This window comes from Ursus americanus, chromosome 23 (genome assembly GCF_024610735.1).
Source record: "Ursus americanus isolate L20-20 chromosome 23, mUrsAme1.1.p, whole genome shotgun sequence".
In the NCBI taxonomy this organism is placed as follows: Eukaryota; Metazoa; Chordata; class Mammalia; order Carnivora; family Ursidae; genus Ursus; species Ursus americanus.
In genome coordinates this window covers 35,580,865-35,597,005 of record NC_142149.1, presented here as the reverse complement: position 1 = coordinate 35,597,005, position 16,141 = coordinate 35,580,865, and the positions used below count along the sequence as shown (strand labels likewise).

The window sequence follows — 16,141 nt, the reverse complement described above, 5'->3', positions numbered from 1 at the left end:
GACAAAGACAGGTCTTTTCATTCTGAGTCCAGTATTCTTCCCACCCAGGGTGGGTATTTTTATCCCTGCCTTCTGGGGCAGGGGCGCTCGAGAGGCTTCCGGAGAAGATGATGGAACCAAGGACAAGACGTTCTCGACTTGGCCTGAGGCAATGGAGCAGAAAGCCAAGAGCTGTCTTCGCTTCAGCCATTTCCTGAGCTCCTGCTCCACACATACCCACCTCCAGGCGAGGACCGCCAGGGGAGCTGAAGCTTCCAGCCCCTCCCTCACGCAGACTTCCCCAACAGCCCTGGGCAATGGGTGCCATCAGTTCACCACACAGAAACACTTGAAGCCCTGAGCTCATATGTTAAATCTGATGGAGGTTTTCCAGATTTGACAACAAATGCCTGACATGTTGAGTAATGGGTTGTGAGGCTGAATAATAAATTATATATAAATAAATAAATAAATAATAAAAACCAAATTTTTAATCAGCCATGCTAAAGAAAGACCAAATTATCTTTCTCTTCTGACTATGGAAAAAAAATTTTTAAGATTTTATTTTATTTTTTTAAAGATTTTATTTATACAAGTAGGGGGAGAGGCAGGGAGAGAGAGAAGCAGGCTCCCCTCTGAACAGGGAGCCTGATGTGGGGCTTGATCCCAGGACCCTGGGATCATGACCTGAGCCGAAGACAACCTCTTAACCAACTGAGCCACCCAAGCTCCCCTAAAGATTTTATTCTTAAGTAATCTCTACACCCGATGTGGGGCTTGAACTCATGACCCTGAGATCGAGAGTCACACCCTCCACCGACTGAGCCAGCCCGGCGCCCCTGACTATGGAAAATATTGCAAAATCTTTGTCATGTTGACAAGGGATCAAAAAGTATGCAGTCAAAATGTAAGAAAGAAGGTATTTTCAAGAGGTTCTGTTTAGGTGATTTTTTTAATTGTCGTTTTTCTGAATTTTGTGATATTTGTGGTATTTATCAGCTTTTAAAATGTGTGGTGCTTTTTTGTCATTTCTAATTCTAAATAAACGTTCATTCTGTGCCTAACTTACACTTGTAATTTTGCATTCTCCTTTCTTAAAGAGGGCCCTGTCAGGTTGTAAAAGTGTCGGGCCCCATATAATTTGAGTTTGTCCCTGCATGGGTCATCTCGTTTGAATTATAATAACTCTTTGAAAGAATTACTATTGTTATTTTCATTTTACAGATGAAGAAACCAAGGCTTAGAGGTGATCATTTTGCTCCAGATCCCAGGAAATGGAAAGGAGCAAAGCCTGGTTTCAAACTCAGATTTACTCAAAGCCCCTGCTCTTCCTCCCGTGTTACTATTAGAACCAAACTTTGCGGAAACTCATTCCCCATCCAGACACTTAATGCTTTGGGAAACTGTGGTTTTAAAATATGCCCAGAAATCCTTTGATTTCTTTTCCCTCCCTAATTCCCCTCCCCTGGAGTGTAGGCTGGACTTAGTGACTTTCTTCCAACAAATAGAATATGGAAGAAAGAATGGTGCCTGGTCGAGTCTCAAACAGCGTTGTGGCTTCCTTCTTGCTATCTGTCTCCTGGATCACTTACTGCAGGGGAAGCCATCACGGTAAGAAGACACTCAAGCAGCCCTACAGAGAGGTCCTCATGGTGAGAAACAGGCCTCCAGCCGACAACCGTGTGATGAACTATCGCAGAAGCAGATGCTCCAAGCGCCAGTGAAGCCTTCGGATGACTGCAGTCCAGCCAACATCTTCACCGCCATCTCCTGAGAGACCTGACCCACGGAAGGAGCACTGCGGCCTCAGGAGGCCAGCCTGAAAGCCAAATGCCCCCAGCCCTGATGGGTCCTCACATTCACTTACTGGGTGTGGAAACAGGCTACGCTGCGTCCTCTGTGACCAGAAACTCAACCTGCCTGCGGTGGGCCAATCCCATGAGGTCTGTGGACACCACAAAAACAGCAAAAGACCCTTGATCTGAGGAAAAGGGACATCAACAGAGGCTTCAGGCAGCCTCTCCATGTGTCCCAGAGGAGCCCCCATGCTGGGCTGCTCCCTTGTATGGGGACACCCTCAGGACTGTCTAGATGCAGACTTGATGGTGACTTGGGGACACAGGAACTGGCCTGTGGGGTCTGTTGGAGGATCCAGAGCCTGACCCAAATCAAGGGTCATTATAGGAAGGGACATTATAGGAAGGATGCTAAGACACGCACTTGCAGGCTCGTGGGGCGGGGCGGCCCTCTCTGAAAGTCTTCTCAGTGCCCTCCCATTTCCTCCTTGTCAAATCAGGCGTTCCCAGCAGGGGACACCTCCCTTCACAGGGTCTTCAGGGCCACACTTGCTAATAGTGAGCAGAGTGGCAATCTCCCCAAGGGGAGTCTGTTTCCCAGGAGGTGACCTCTTCTGATTTCAAACAAACGAACAAAAAAAGATCTTCAAATGCTTTTTTGAGCTGACAAGTCGACTTGATTGGTCATTGGCATTCCCAGGATATGGGGTTTTCAATGCCAAAATGGGGACAATCCTGGGCAAATGGGAGAGTTGGTCACCTAACTGGCATTTAAATAAGCAGGAAGCCAGATAAATCCAGATGATTTTTTTAAAATAAAAAATTAATGAAAATATGTATCACTCACCTTCAAGAGTGTTTATCTTAACCATAAAGCCCTCTGTACTGAATCTCTTCAGGAAAGCCCAGCGTTCTTTCGGTAGGTGCAAGTGAAAGGGAAAGGGAAAAACAGAGTCCTCTTTCCTAGACTTGTCTTCTTTGCCTTAAATTTAGTTCAGTGACCAGAACAGCACTTGCAAATGATAACTCACCTGAAGGACTGTGCTTTTCTGGAAAGACAGGTAAGGTGAGAGGTTAAGTTGGCCTGTGAATAAACACGCCTACAAGGGAGAAAGCTATTTAATTTAAAATGCTAGCAAGGGTCTTCACAGGACATCTGATTTTTATAGGCTTGCATTCTTCTTGAATATGAATATCAGCCTATAAAATCCATTGTTGCAGGAAAAGTAACTTTTTTTTTAAGTGTTTAGCTTAATTTCTATCAGGAGTCTCCATTGTATCAGGGTGGTGGGAATTCCATCTTAGCCAGTTCTGGAGTCCTCAAGGTAGGGTCTGAATTCAGGACTGGGGGGACCTAATGTGGCGCTGAGGTGCAGGGCGAGAGTGAGGGCATCTGCTAATACTCTGAGCAAATGCTTACTAAGCCCCTGTGCTACGCCAGGCACTGAGCGCTTTATGCGTCTCCTCTTTTGATCTCAGATCAGCATTGACCTGCACCATTTTTATCCCCATTTTACATACGAGGCGCAGAGAAGAGAAGAGACTTAGCCGAGTAGTAAGAGGCAGAGCTGAGGTTTGAAACGCAGCAGCCTGGTTCTAGACACAGCCCACCTAAGCTCATTCATTTCACAAATATGGATCGATCCCCTCTTACCTGAACTAGGCCCACAGGCTGGAGCAGTGAACGAAGCGGACGGAGACCCCCACCCTCAAGGAGCTCCCATCCTGGTCTCTATGCCCCACTGCCTCTTTGTGGCAGCGTGAGACATCCACCTCCTATGCTGGTCCCCCAGGCAGCCTTTCTCCTTGTTCCCATTCTAGAGGACTCGTCAGGCCCAGGGGCTCTCTTTTGACTTCCACACTCCTAGGGAGATGGGCATTCATTGTGCTGGATGCACTGTGCTGGCCAGAGGGGAACTTTGCAGGGCTCAGACCTCTTCTACTCCAGCTGCTCTCACACCAGGCCTTTTGGGCTCTCTTGCCACGGCAGTGCCCAGGGGACACCTCAGCAGGGCTGTGGCAGGCACTTCTGACAGGCGGCTTGTCGGGCATCTGGCCCAAAGGAGGAACAGGGTCTGGTCGTCCATTCTCAGGGGGAGTCTAGCATTCTCCTCCCTCTGTCCTTTCTGTGGGCAGGAAAACCAGCTCTAATTCACTTGGTGTGTTCTTTGTCCTGAGTGACTTCCTAGCCATGGATTTTTGAGTTTCAGAACCCTAAATCCTTCTCTGCTCTCTACAGAAAAGCCCTCCAACTGGCTGTGTGTGACTGACTGCAAATGGCAGAGGGGTCAAACAGGGACTACCAGAAATCTCAGGGGAATGAAACCACCAGTTAAGGCTATATGACATCTGCCTCTCTTAATTTCTGCAGCTCAGGTCCTGTAAGTAAGTCCCTGTCGTGCATTATGAATGTTCACGATAGCTCGGCCCTACACACCTCTTTGTGCCTCAGTTTACTCACATGTAAAGTAGGAATAAAAGTAGCACCCACTTCATAGACGGCTGGGAAGAGTGAAGTGAGCTAAAAGGCTTCCAAGTGCTCAGAATGGTTTCTGGCAAAGAGTAAGGGCCGTGTAAAATGGTAGCTGTAATTATCATGTCGTAATTTCTTGTTGTGTTTGTCTTTCCCTTTACACACATTCTAGGGTGAGGACATATTTTAAAATTTTGTGTCTGTATCCTTAGCACATGCCAGGGCCCGGCACAGATGCCATAGATGCTGCATTTCAGTTGAATGAACAAATGCGGTGTTTTGTGTTCTGTTAAAAAGTCAGATTTCATGGGGTGAGGTCACTTGACTTCTCCCGGCCCTCCACCGTCCCTTGTAGGAGAGTCTATTTCTTAGAGTGTCAGAGCTGGAGAAGACCCAGGAGATCCAGTGGCCTAAGCTCAGTTTTCAGAGAAGGTTCTGAGGCCCAGGAAGGGGAAGGGAGGTACCTGTCATCACCCGGTTAGTAGCAAAGGAAGGATTTCTAATGCAGCAGACAGAGGAGCTTAATCGCATCTCGTGTATGGCCAGTCTCTGAGAAATAGAGCTCATCCCTTCCTTGCACTCAGTCGGTAGGGCACACGACTCCAGATCTTGGAGTCGTGCGTTTGAGCCCCATGTTGGCTGTGGAGCCTGCTTTAAAATAAATAAATAAAACATTAAAAAAAAAAAAGAGTACAGCCTTCGGTGCTACATTGGTCAGGATTCAAATCCTAGGGGCACCCTTGGCGGTCATGTGCTCTTAGATGAATTCAGCCTCACTTTCCTTGGTTTCTAACAGGGACAGTGGTAGAGAGTCTGCCGGTTCTGTGAGGAGGAGATGAGCGAATGTGTTCATGTCTCCAGCCCATCGTAGAAACGCTGGTTCCCGCCCCCCCCCCCCCCGCTCTGAGGGCAAACCAGAGAAATAGAAGACAGGACCCTTAACCCGGGAGGCTGTCATCAAAGCTATCACTGTGTGTCTTTCCAAGAACGAAGAAGCCGGAGGAGAGATGAGCTGAAGGGAACACTGGTGCTGGTGGAAAGTTAATAGGGGGTGTTTTACGGAAGAGACCATCCTAGTTCGAAAGGAGTTCTGTAAGGTAGATTGCCAGTGGGCAGCACAAGCTTTTCCAGTGTGCTTTCCTGAGAGACCCCCTGTATAAAGTGGCCCTCCCTCACTCTCTCGGGCTCACCCAGCTTTGTTTATCCAAGGCGCTTACACCGCTGACTCACTCGTTCGTCTTTCTGTAATTGTCTGCGCTCCCGCTAGAATGTATGCTCCAGGAGAACAGAGCCTTCGTCTGTTTCATGGGCGGCGCTCCTGCTCCTAGAACAATGTCTAGCACATAATAGTGGTTCCGAAAATATCTGTTGGATGAATAAGGAGTGACAAGTCACAAAGGTGGGAACGAAACTATCTTGGGAAGAAAGGAGTGATCTGACTGGAAAGAGCCTATGTCTACACTGTTGAGAAATACGTGGATGGTAGTAAGGTGCTCAGGGCTGAGATGTGATCACTTCCCAAGGCAGAGAGTGGCCTGTGCTGTGGGGCTGGTAGAGTAGCTTCGCTCTCTAGAAGGGCCCACATTCCTGACCTTTGGCCAGCTCCTCTCGCTCTCCTACCAGCTGGTGAGCCTAGGGAGATAACCTCCCCCACCCAAGGCTTCAGGTGGCTTCAGGTCAGCCCTTTACACGGGGGTCATCTGTAGTCACTGCATTTGACTTTGTGGAGTGTTGGCCCAGTGAAAGCAAAGTTTTGGAAAGACCAGACGCTCAGAACCCACAAAGAACATAACTGAATCACCAAGCATCTTGTTTGGGTTGGATGGGGGGTGGGATGGGGTAAACTCTAGGAGCCTTTACCCATAAAACTGTCTGCAGTATTGAAAACATGCTTCATAAAAACTCCCCGGTGACCAGGAATGTACCCTTGTCACGTGGGGTATGACTGAAAACATCTCCAAACCCTGAATTACCGCGGGGCGCCTAGTGTTGCTGGTGTACAGTAGGGGGCGCTGTTGCTACAGACGAGAGTAGTTAAACATTGACTCCCTTATACCCTGATGACCAGCTCGCTGTGTTTACAGCTTTGCACAGACACTTGGCCCTCCTAACGCTGAATAGTTAACAGGTGTGCTAGGAGAAGAACGTGGCTTTACTCAGTTTGAAGGATAACATTTTCCTGGTTGGCATCCTAGGGACTGTAACTAGTTCTCTTTTTACCAAAAACTTTTTCGTCTCCATCCGTTCTCACCACGTAAGACTAGCTTTCCTCCTAAAGAGCGTATCTATCCCCAGGATCAACATTTGGTGTCCCGAGAATCCCTGTGTTAGAAGAATGCCCAGCTGTCCTAAATGAGGGAGCTCAAGTCCTGCCCACTGGCTTGAAGAAAATCTAGACAGTACTTCTGGATCAAGCCCAGTCCTCCCAAGAACTGACCTTATTAGGGCTGCAAGGAAAGTCATTTGAGAAACTGCTCCTGGCTGCCCCTGGAAGTGAGCCACAGTCACTGGAAGAAGGCACATGAAAGCTTCCGAATGCCAGCTGTGGTAGGGACGGTCACCCTGGTTAGGGACTGCACAACAGATCTGCATTTTTAAGAACGCAGAGCTTACACAATAAGGAATGAACAAAGGGTGCCCTTCTTACCTCCAACCCTTCACCCTCTCCTAAGCAACAAGCCCCCAAGGCTGGCTCAGCTTCACCAGATCCTGCTTGGATGGCCTTGGGATGCCCAAGTCGCCACATGAGTCAGGAAAGTACCAAGACTGTTGGGGCATGCAGATACTTTGCTCTTTTCTGGAGTCTTGGACCTTCACTGTTCCCGACAAGCTTGCGCCTAGTTCTTCTAGCAAAGGAGGGCAGTGAACTCCCAAGAAATTCTGGTGCTCCTCATGGCTCAAGGACTTGGAGACCCCGCGTCCAGGCCACCTCGGTGTCTTAGGACCAAGCAAGGGAGCAGCCAGGAGGTCCTTTCTGGCCCTTCACCTCCCTCTCCCTCTCTCCACACGACTCCAGAGGACAGAGGTGCCAGAGAGAGGCTGGGAAACAAAGGTGGCTTTCACCCAGAGCTAGCTGAGAAGGGACAACCGTGGCGGGGTCTGCAGCCCCAAAGCAGGGTGCCGTCCTGTGACTCTGAGCTCAAAAATGTGTGAAATTTCTTTTTGCTGGGTATTCTACATCAAGCGGAACCTGTTCTCAGAGAAACATTCCATTTCACAGACCCTAATGGCTTTCCTCTGTGCTGATGCATTAATGAGGCTCCGGCTCGTTCTAATCAGAAGGAAGCCATGCAGATAATTGCCTGAATTTTTAATTCAGGGTTATGATAGGGGAATCAAAGTCACACTGCAGTTGCTGAGGCTGCCTCTAGTTCCGGGCCATTGACTTTTGCAATTTTCTTTGATTTCCCCCCTCCGTCTCTTTCTCCCCGCCCCCACTTCTCTCTCTCTCTCTCTCTGAGGCTTGGTGGAGACTGACAAGTTTCGGGGTGGGGCGGAGTGAAGGAATAGGGACGGCCTTGGGGTCTTCTGTACAGTCTCTCTTCCTCCTCCTTCACTTTTTAAATCCCCACCCCCACCCCATGAAAGAGTGGAGGACACTGCCCGCACCTGTCCCCCCAGGGCTGGTTCTGGGAGAGTGCCCTGCAACTAGCCTCCCCACTCAGGGTCTCCATGCCCATAAGCAAAGGCAGGAAATTTGCCCCAGGAGAGGATCTCCCTTGGCAATTTACTTCTCATTTCTTTTCAGTTCTTTGGGGCAGGGGAGAGAAATGGAAAGGCAAAAGGGGAAGAGATCAGGTGACCAGAGCAGCTCCGTGTCTTCCCATCCCTGCCAAGGTGATTTGCTCCAGATTGACGCTGGGACCAATAGCAGGTGAGAAGCTGCAGGAACCCAAGCCTGGGGTTCTTCCTAAATTACCTTATCCCCCGACCTAACAATCACTGAGTGCTAGAATGTCAAAGAATTGACAGAACTCCGAGAAATTACAGGCGGTGGAAAGAGGTGAATTCAAATTGGTTGTGTTATACGCCACCAGCCAGCAGATGAACAAGAACCCAGAGCCTGGTACAGAAGGAGGCCCCCTGACGCTGGCCAGTTTTTCCAGTCTCCTGGACCTTGGAATGCCAGAGAATTGGCCAGGGCTAGAGTCAGCCTGTCTGGCTCACCTCCAGCCAGGCAAGCTGACTTTTCCAGGAGAGCGACTGTTCCTCCAGGGGGAGGCTCTTCTCCCAGCACCTCTCGCGCTGTCAACAGCAACACTAGAGACCCGGGTTTACACTTTAAGCCAGTAGTAGTAGCAGAGTGATTCTTCGCCCTCCAGACTGGGCAGCTGAATCGCTGGGCACCAGTCACATGGCCTCTGAGGGCAGAGTCTGTTTCCACAGCTCTAGTGCTACGGAGGGTCAGGATTCCTACTTTCGGGAGAAAGAGAAGGTCCTTGCGCCCTGATTGAGCAACTTTCGGCCACAAGAGACTAGCCACCGTTGCACTTAATCCTGCCCAGTGCCTTGTGAAGAAGAGGTGACCGCCTCTACTTTACAGATCGGGAAGATCAAGTTCACTGGAGAGAGACAGAAATTGTGCCCCGTCGGCACCTCACCTTCCGGTGGGAGCTTTCTTCTCTAGAATCCCGAAGGGCCTTTGGAGATGCGTTCTCTGGGCTTGCTGATGCTATTGCTAATGCAGTCTTTTCAACAGCTGGCTGAAGCTTTCCGAAATTATAAGGAGCGGTTGCCTTTATTACGCTGGTGGAATTTGCCCTCCGTGGGGCTTTTGTTTCCTCAATAAAAATCTCACCTCATGCTTGAATAGCACCTCTCTCCCAAGAATGCCAAGGCAACCGTAATATGCTCTGCGGTCATCCAAACACAAAGGGATAAAGGGGACAAGACTGAACTCCTTACGAACATTCCAGCTCTTCCCAGCCAGTGGACCTCATCTTGGCTCTGTGATATTTTAAGATACCACAGGGCACCTCAAAGGATATCCGTGAACTTCTGTTGAACTAATGCAAAATCACTCTCCATTTCTTTTAATTAAATGAGCACACAAACAAAAGACCTGTGCTTTGGAACAGCTTTAGGCAGAGTTAGGGTCTCGTTTATTCAACTGGTCAGCAAACATTTAATGAGCACCTACCATGTGCCGGGCTGGGCCAGGCACTGAGGTCACTGAGATGAAAGACCGAGTCCTGCCCTCCCGGAGACCACAGGTTATGGGGTAGATGGATGAGTAAAGAATTTCCATGCCACGTAGGGGCTGTGGCCGAGGGAATTACAATATCTTATGAACACTAAAAGGGAATCCTCGGGGCGCCTGGGTAGCGCAGTCGTTAAGCGTCTGCCTTTGGCTCAGGGCGTGATCCCGGCGTTACGGGATCGAGCCCCACATCAGGCTCCTCCACTGGGAGCCTGCTTCTTCCTCTCTCACTCTCCCTGCTTGTGTTCCCTCTCTCGCTGGCTGTCTCTCTGTCAAATAAATAAAATAAAATCTTTAAAATAAATAAATAAATGGGAATCCTGAAATCGAGCTAATAAGGTGATGGTGAAACTCCGACAAAATTGAGAGAAAAATCATGAGCCCTTTTTCCTAAGCCCCAAATATGGATCTGTTCTGAGACAAAAAACCCCATTCTAAACTTTGGTCCCTTCCCATCTCAAGAACCATCTTTCTCTTAGTGCCCTGGAGACCCAGGCCACCCCCCGGGTCCTATGCATTCCAGCTCCAGCCCTGTGAACTTGGGAGTTAATGATTAAACTCGGCATTAGTGCCATGGCTTCCTTGGGGTAAACCGGGCTGCTCAGCCCTGGAAACTACCAGGTTCCTGGCTCTGCCCCAGCCCAGGATAGGCTAGAGAGACAGATCCAGTCCCCACATGCAGATACAGCTCATTTTCAAAGATGGCTGTGGTCTCAATGCAGTCCCCAAGCCTCCGGTTACAAATTTCAGGCACTGTGGTATAGTAGAAAGGGGGGTGCAAAAGGAGATGGGGGTCTCGGGTACGAATCCTGATTCTGTTGACTAATGAGCTGAGTGGAAGGAAGCCTTCCTCCACCCTCTCCCTGCAGGCTGAGCTGCGTGCCCCTGTCTTTAGTTCCCTTTGTCAAGACGCTCAGCCTATTATTACTGCTTTGTTTTCCCTCTCCTGCTCCCCCAAGGACACTGTGAACTTCTTGAAGAAAGAAGCTATGGTTTATCTCTTTTTGTATCCCCCACACATCGCACAGTACCTGGCATCAAGCGTGTGTTCAGAAACTTCAACTTTCACCCAATTAGAGTCATATGACTTGTGAACTTTTTTCTGTCATTTTGCTTCATGTTTTCGTTTTATCTTTACTTTTTGTTTTTTCTCTCTCTCCCCTCCCCCCTCCCTTTCTTTTTTCATTGTACTAAATTGACTGTATTTTTTTTCTTTGGAGGCTTTACATTTTATTTACCTACTTTTAGTGGGAACCCTTAAAATCTTAACAGAAATTCTTGTGTTAATAACTATAAAGTTAATAATACCTCTGATCTCGTTCCTCAGAATATAAAAACTTTAGAACACTTTAACTTGTCCTTCCCCAACCCTATTGTGTCTTAGTACTTTAGTTTCATTTTATTTTTATTTTTTATTTTTTTTTTTAAAGATTTTATTTATTTATTCAACAGAGATAGAGACAGCCAGCGAGAGAGGGAACACAAGCAGGGGGAGTGGGAGAGGAAGAAGCAGGCTCCTAGCAGAGGAGCCCGATGTGGGACTCGATCCCGGAACGCCGGGATCACGCCCTGAGCCGAAGGCAAACGCTCAACCACTGTGCCACCCAGGCGCCCCTCATTTTATTTTTAGACCCACCTAATTACTTTAAAAAATTATATAGCCAGTGATTATTGAGATATAGCAGTATGATTTCATATATATATTTTTTAATTTTAATTTATCTCATCTTGCTTCTTGCAACACCACTCCTTCCATCTGGGCTCAGTTCTCTTCTTCTTGAAGCACATCCTTTAGTAGCCCTCTCAGTGAGGGTTTGTGACAGATATACTCTGTCTTTGCCTGAAAACACCATTATTTTGGCATCCCTCCTAAACAGTACTTTAGCTGGGTCAAATAGATTTCTACATTGATGGTCATTCTTCCTGTGCACTTTGAAGACTGTTTCCACTGCGTTCTGCCACCTTTGGTGGCTGATGAAAAGTCTTGCTTCGGTCTGTCATTCCTGTATAGCAAATGTGTTTGTGTTAATCTCCGGTAGCTTCTGACGTTTTTGTTTTTTGTGTGTTTTATTTTGCTTTGGTCTGGATTATTTCTGCAGCTTCATTATGCTGATGTGTCTGAGCGTATGGTTGTTTGGTTTACCTTGCACAGGACTCAGTATGCTCCTTTAACCTAAGCACTCGTACATCTTCAATGTTGGGAGCCAGGATCCCATTAAATATTGCCATTTCTACATTTGCTCCAGACACTCTTTAAAATCTCTCTTAAAAGTGTGTGGGAACTTTCCGTTCTCTATCTCACATCTAGCCTCCTTCCACGATGCGTATCTCTTTATTTATCCATGTTTCATTTCAAATGACTTCCTTAGATCCATATTTTGTATCACTAATCCTCTCTTTATTTGTAGTTGTTCTATCATCCGGCTGACCCATTCAGTTTTAGGTTTCAACGACTGTATTTTTCATTTTTGAAAATTTCACTTTTTTCAGATTAACTAATTCATTTTTAGTATCCCAGTCTTGACCTTTTACCTCAATAAATACTTCCAACCCACTTATTTTGATTTATTTCAGAATGTCCTACTATCTGCAATTTTGGGGGTACTAATACTCCTCCGTCTTGGTTTTGCTAACTCTCCTTCATGGCTCTTCATTTCCTAGCATAGTTTGTAACTTTCATCACGGGATTCAGAAGGGATTATGTTTTGTGCAGTTTCATATATGCCTCCTCTAGGTTTCTGGTGATTTGACTGGCTTAAACTGGTTCTTACGCTTCCTCAGACTCCACACCGACCTATGACACAGGTTTGGCTTACTATTCCTCATGGGTGTCTCTTCTCCCACCTACAGTCCTGGGAGGGTATTAAGGCTCCTTGTAAATTCCATAGGTGGGGAGCAGTTTCCAGTTCCCATTCATGAACAGGGGAACCTTTAGAATCCACCACACCTCCTCACCTCTCTCTGTCCTCAGAGTTTCTCTTTTGTGCCCATTTAGTATTGAAATGTAGCCTCCAGCACCTACCACCTGTCTCTGAATCTGAGACCCCTGTCAGCCATCAGGGTCTCAGTGCTTACTCCAGCTTTGAACCCTCTTCTTTTGTTACTTTCTTACAAACTCCACAATGTATTTAGAAAAATAATTTTTGTTCTAGTTAATTCAGATTGTCTATGAATTTTTAGAGAAACAAACCCACGTCACCCTGTCTCATTAACCAGAAGTCTCTGGAAATTTCTTTATGATGAATGAATGAATGAATGAATGAATGATATCCAAGGTTCCTTCAGGTTGTAAGTCTGTCATTTGAAGTGGACTCGGAGAAGAAGCTTAACATCAGAAAGAGAAATCCAAGTACCCTGGGCATCTTTCCAGATCTCTCTGTGGAAATAGACAAAGGGTCCCCAGGCCCCAGTGGACACACGTTTTGGCACATAAACTAAGGTTTGCTCCCAGTTACGTTTGGGGACAACGGACAGAAAATTTGCCTAGCTTTTTTGTTTTTCAAAATGGAAGCGATTTGGGATGCCTGGGTGGCTCGGTCAGTTAAGCGTCACGTTTGGCTCAGGTCATGATCCCAGAGTCCTGGGATCGAGTCCCATATAGGGCTCCTTGCTCAGCCAGGAGCCTGCTTCTCCCTCTGCCTGCGGCTCCCCCTGCTTGTGGTTTGTGTGCTCTCTCTCTCTCTCTCTCTGACAAATAAATAAATAAAATCTTAAAAAAAAATGGAAGCGATTCTATTGACCCAATTTGTGGAGGATTAGAAGACCTCAAAAACCATTTTAAAGAGCTTTACAAATTCAAGTTCTGTGTATCCTAATTTATTCCCAAAAAGGCTAACAGTCAAATGTCAAGGAACCTCCCTGATAAGTTCTTCGTGGGCAATAGAAATGCCCAAGTCTTGGGGTGCCGGGCTGCCTCAGTTGGTAGAGCATCTGACTCTTGAGCCCCATGTTGGGTGTAGAGCTTATTAAAAAAAAAAAAAATACAGAAATGCCCAGGTCTTACTGGAGGGAGACCAAGACATGGTCCTCAGGAAATTCCCATTCATGCCTGAGCAACTGAAGGAAATACTTTCTAGAATCTGCCTGTCTAGAATGAAGACAGGATAATAATTTGCTACATCATAGGGTTTTGTGCATACTGCCTTGAAACGCCCAAGAGAAGGCTGTGTTCCTGCATCTGCAGGGTATGCTTGTGTCGCCCATGAAAATCACCACCATTTGGTTCAGTGCTACAAATGTTCATTGAGCTCTGGCTCTGGACCCAGCAGCACGCCGCACCCCGGGGCCACAGAGACGAACAGGACGAGCCCCGTGCCCCCCTCATCCTGACAGTCTGGATGATATTGAGCATGGATGGCAAATAAGAGCTTTTTTATGATTTTTAAAATGTATTTTCATTTTTAAATTTTAATTTCATTTATTCACCTACTTAGAATCTTCGACATTCTAATTTCCCTTCCTCCTGAACAGTGGGAGCCCTGCAGCTTCTGTGGACCTTTCCTGGTGGCTTGTAGAGTTGCGGGGTGGGGGTCTCAACCAGCCCCCGCACAGGACATTTGTTTTCCTTTGGAGCCATAAAAGGGCAGAAGTTAGGAATAACCTGGCAGGAGCCTCCTCTTTCTCTGCAGCCTCAGAGCCCCTTCTTTGCACTTCCCTTGGGGCCCCTGCCACTTCTCACTCTGTATTGTCATCTCTTGCCTCTTTGTCTTCCCTCCGTCACTGGAACGGAAACCCCTGGAGGGCGGGGTTCACACGTGGTTCATCTTTTATAGTTCCTACAAAATTCTGCTTAAAAATTGCTTGTGTATGATTCGATCCGGGCCACAGGCTGGTGAGGCCCAAAGCTGTTACACTGCTTGCTGACAACTGCTCACAAAGAGAATGGCAAAGGAAGTGACAGCAGCACTGGTAGGACCCATGTCTCTTGACTTGCCCTGTCCTAACTCAGCAAACATCTCTCCTCTAATTCAGGGCTTCTCAGACTTTAATATGTTACACATCCACCAGGGAGCTTTATAAAAATGCAGATCCTGTTTGAGGAGACCTGGGGTGGGGCCTGAGGTTGTGACCCCACTTTGACTAGCAAGGGTCTGATACAAGCCAACGACCACGCTGATGTACACAGGCCATGGGGGTTGGAGGCGAGGGGTTGGAAAAGACCAACAAAGGCTAAGAAAGAAAGACCCAGACTCTCAACGCTCTGAGCTCAGAGGTTACCGGAAGCTACAGACAAGAAACACCGTGTGGTCACGGTGAGGCTCTGTGTACCTGTATCCTAGGTGCACGGGGGGAAAAGGAAGGGCCAATCATTTCCCTGGGGCGAACCACAGAGGAAGAGCTCGACTGTATTTCCTTGCAGGGCAGTCACTTCCCTCTCTGGTGACTAATGCCAAGGATATTTTTTTCCAGAGTCTTCATGAGCGAAACTCACAAGGCAGCCTCCCTCAGTCATGCTCACTCATGAGCCCGGGGACCCCATCCTCTCACATACCCCAGATGCCGCTGAGGCTTGGGTGCCAGAACCACAGCAGATCACTCAGTCCGATTCCACTGGTAGAGACGTCAGCCCCTCTGGCTTCTCTGAGCCCACCTGCTTTTTAGAAATGGTTCCAGACCGGCTGCGGGTGCCTGAATTCTTCGGATGGTATTGGGAAGAGAGAGGTATTGTGGCAGGGGCCGACCATCCGCCTGTTTGTGTTCATCCCGTTAGCTGGTGGTCTTCTAGAGCGAGAGCCCTTCACTCTGCTATTCGGACTCCACAAACCTGTTGGGCTGTTTTTTTTTTTTTTTCTTAAAGGGGGAGGTGAGGAGAAAAAACTTGTTCCAGAAATAATCTCATCTACATTTCATTACATCGCCCAGGGCATTTTTCTTTCACTGGCGATGAAGGTGGCCTATAAACAGTGTCTAGGGCCCCCAGGCCGTAGTCGTTTCCTGCAAGAGAAACTGAGAGGGGCTTCCCTGAGCCAGCCCATTGCTGCCCAGAGTCCGCACTGTTCCCCAAGGCGATGGGCATGGCAAGTCTGGCAGTGAGTTCCCCAAGTGGCTCTTCGAATAGGCTGGGAAAGACAACAAAAATGAGGAAGGAAATTCCTTGAAGGGGCCCCTCAATTTTATTGCCAAGAAAGATGCAAAGGGCCCAGCTCTCCAATTCTGTATATTTAATGCTTTCTTTCTTAAACGTTAACAGGGGGAAAGCAGCTAAACTGAGCAGAGTGCCACAAAGTCCACAGGCCTCAAGTGCATGGTCAGGGGCAGAGCTCAGAGGTGCTGCAGCAGCCCTCAACACAAGTGGGGGGGGGGGGACACAGCTCTTCCGGAGACGCGTGGAACTTCAGACAGGAAGACCTGAGCAGTTGCCGAAATCAACGCCCTCATTTACAAATGGGGAAACTAAGGCCAAGCTAGAGGAAAGGATGCCCCAAAGTCACTGTGCAAACACCCCTAGGGTATTTTAAATGCATTTATTAAAATATATGGATAAATTCTTTTATTATAATCCCTTGGCACATTGTCATGGCTCCATGCTCAGCGAGAGTCTGCTTCTCTCTCTCCTTCTCCCTCTGCCCCTCCCTCCCTTGTGCTCTCACTCTCTCTCTCTCATATAAAAAATATTCTTTTAATAAATAAAATTGATTTGAGAGGGAGAGTGAGTGTGTGGAGAGAGGGGCAGAAGGAGAGAGAGAATCTCAA

At 47.7% G+C, this 16,141-nt stretch overlaps 2 protein-coding genes across 6 annotated transcripts in view; both read left to right on the top strand.

The window, feature by feature from the left end:
- Positions 1–15,237, top strand: part of HEATR6 (HEAT repeat containing 6) — an 89,196-nt gene extending 73,959 nt beyond the window's left edge. The window contains exon 24 of one of the 2 annotated variants that reach the window (XM_087854599.1): positions 7,997–15,237. The gene's annotated coding sequence lies outside the window, so the exon portion shown is untranslated. Of the gene's footprint in view, positions 1–1,576; positions 4,937–7,996 lie in introns of those variants that run through there. The other variant, XM_087854600.1, reaches the window with a different exon arrangement.
- HNF1B (HNF1 homeobox B) overlaps positions 1–16,141 on the top strand; it is a 111,797-nt gene that overhangs the window by 15,637 nt on the left and 80,019 nt on the right. The gene's annotated exons all lie outside the window — the stretch shown is intronic.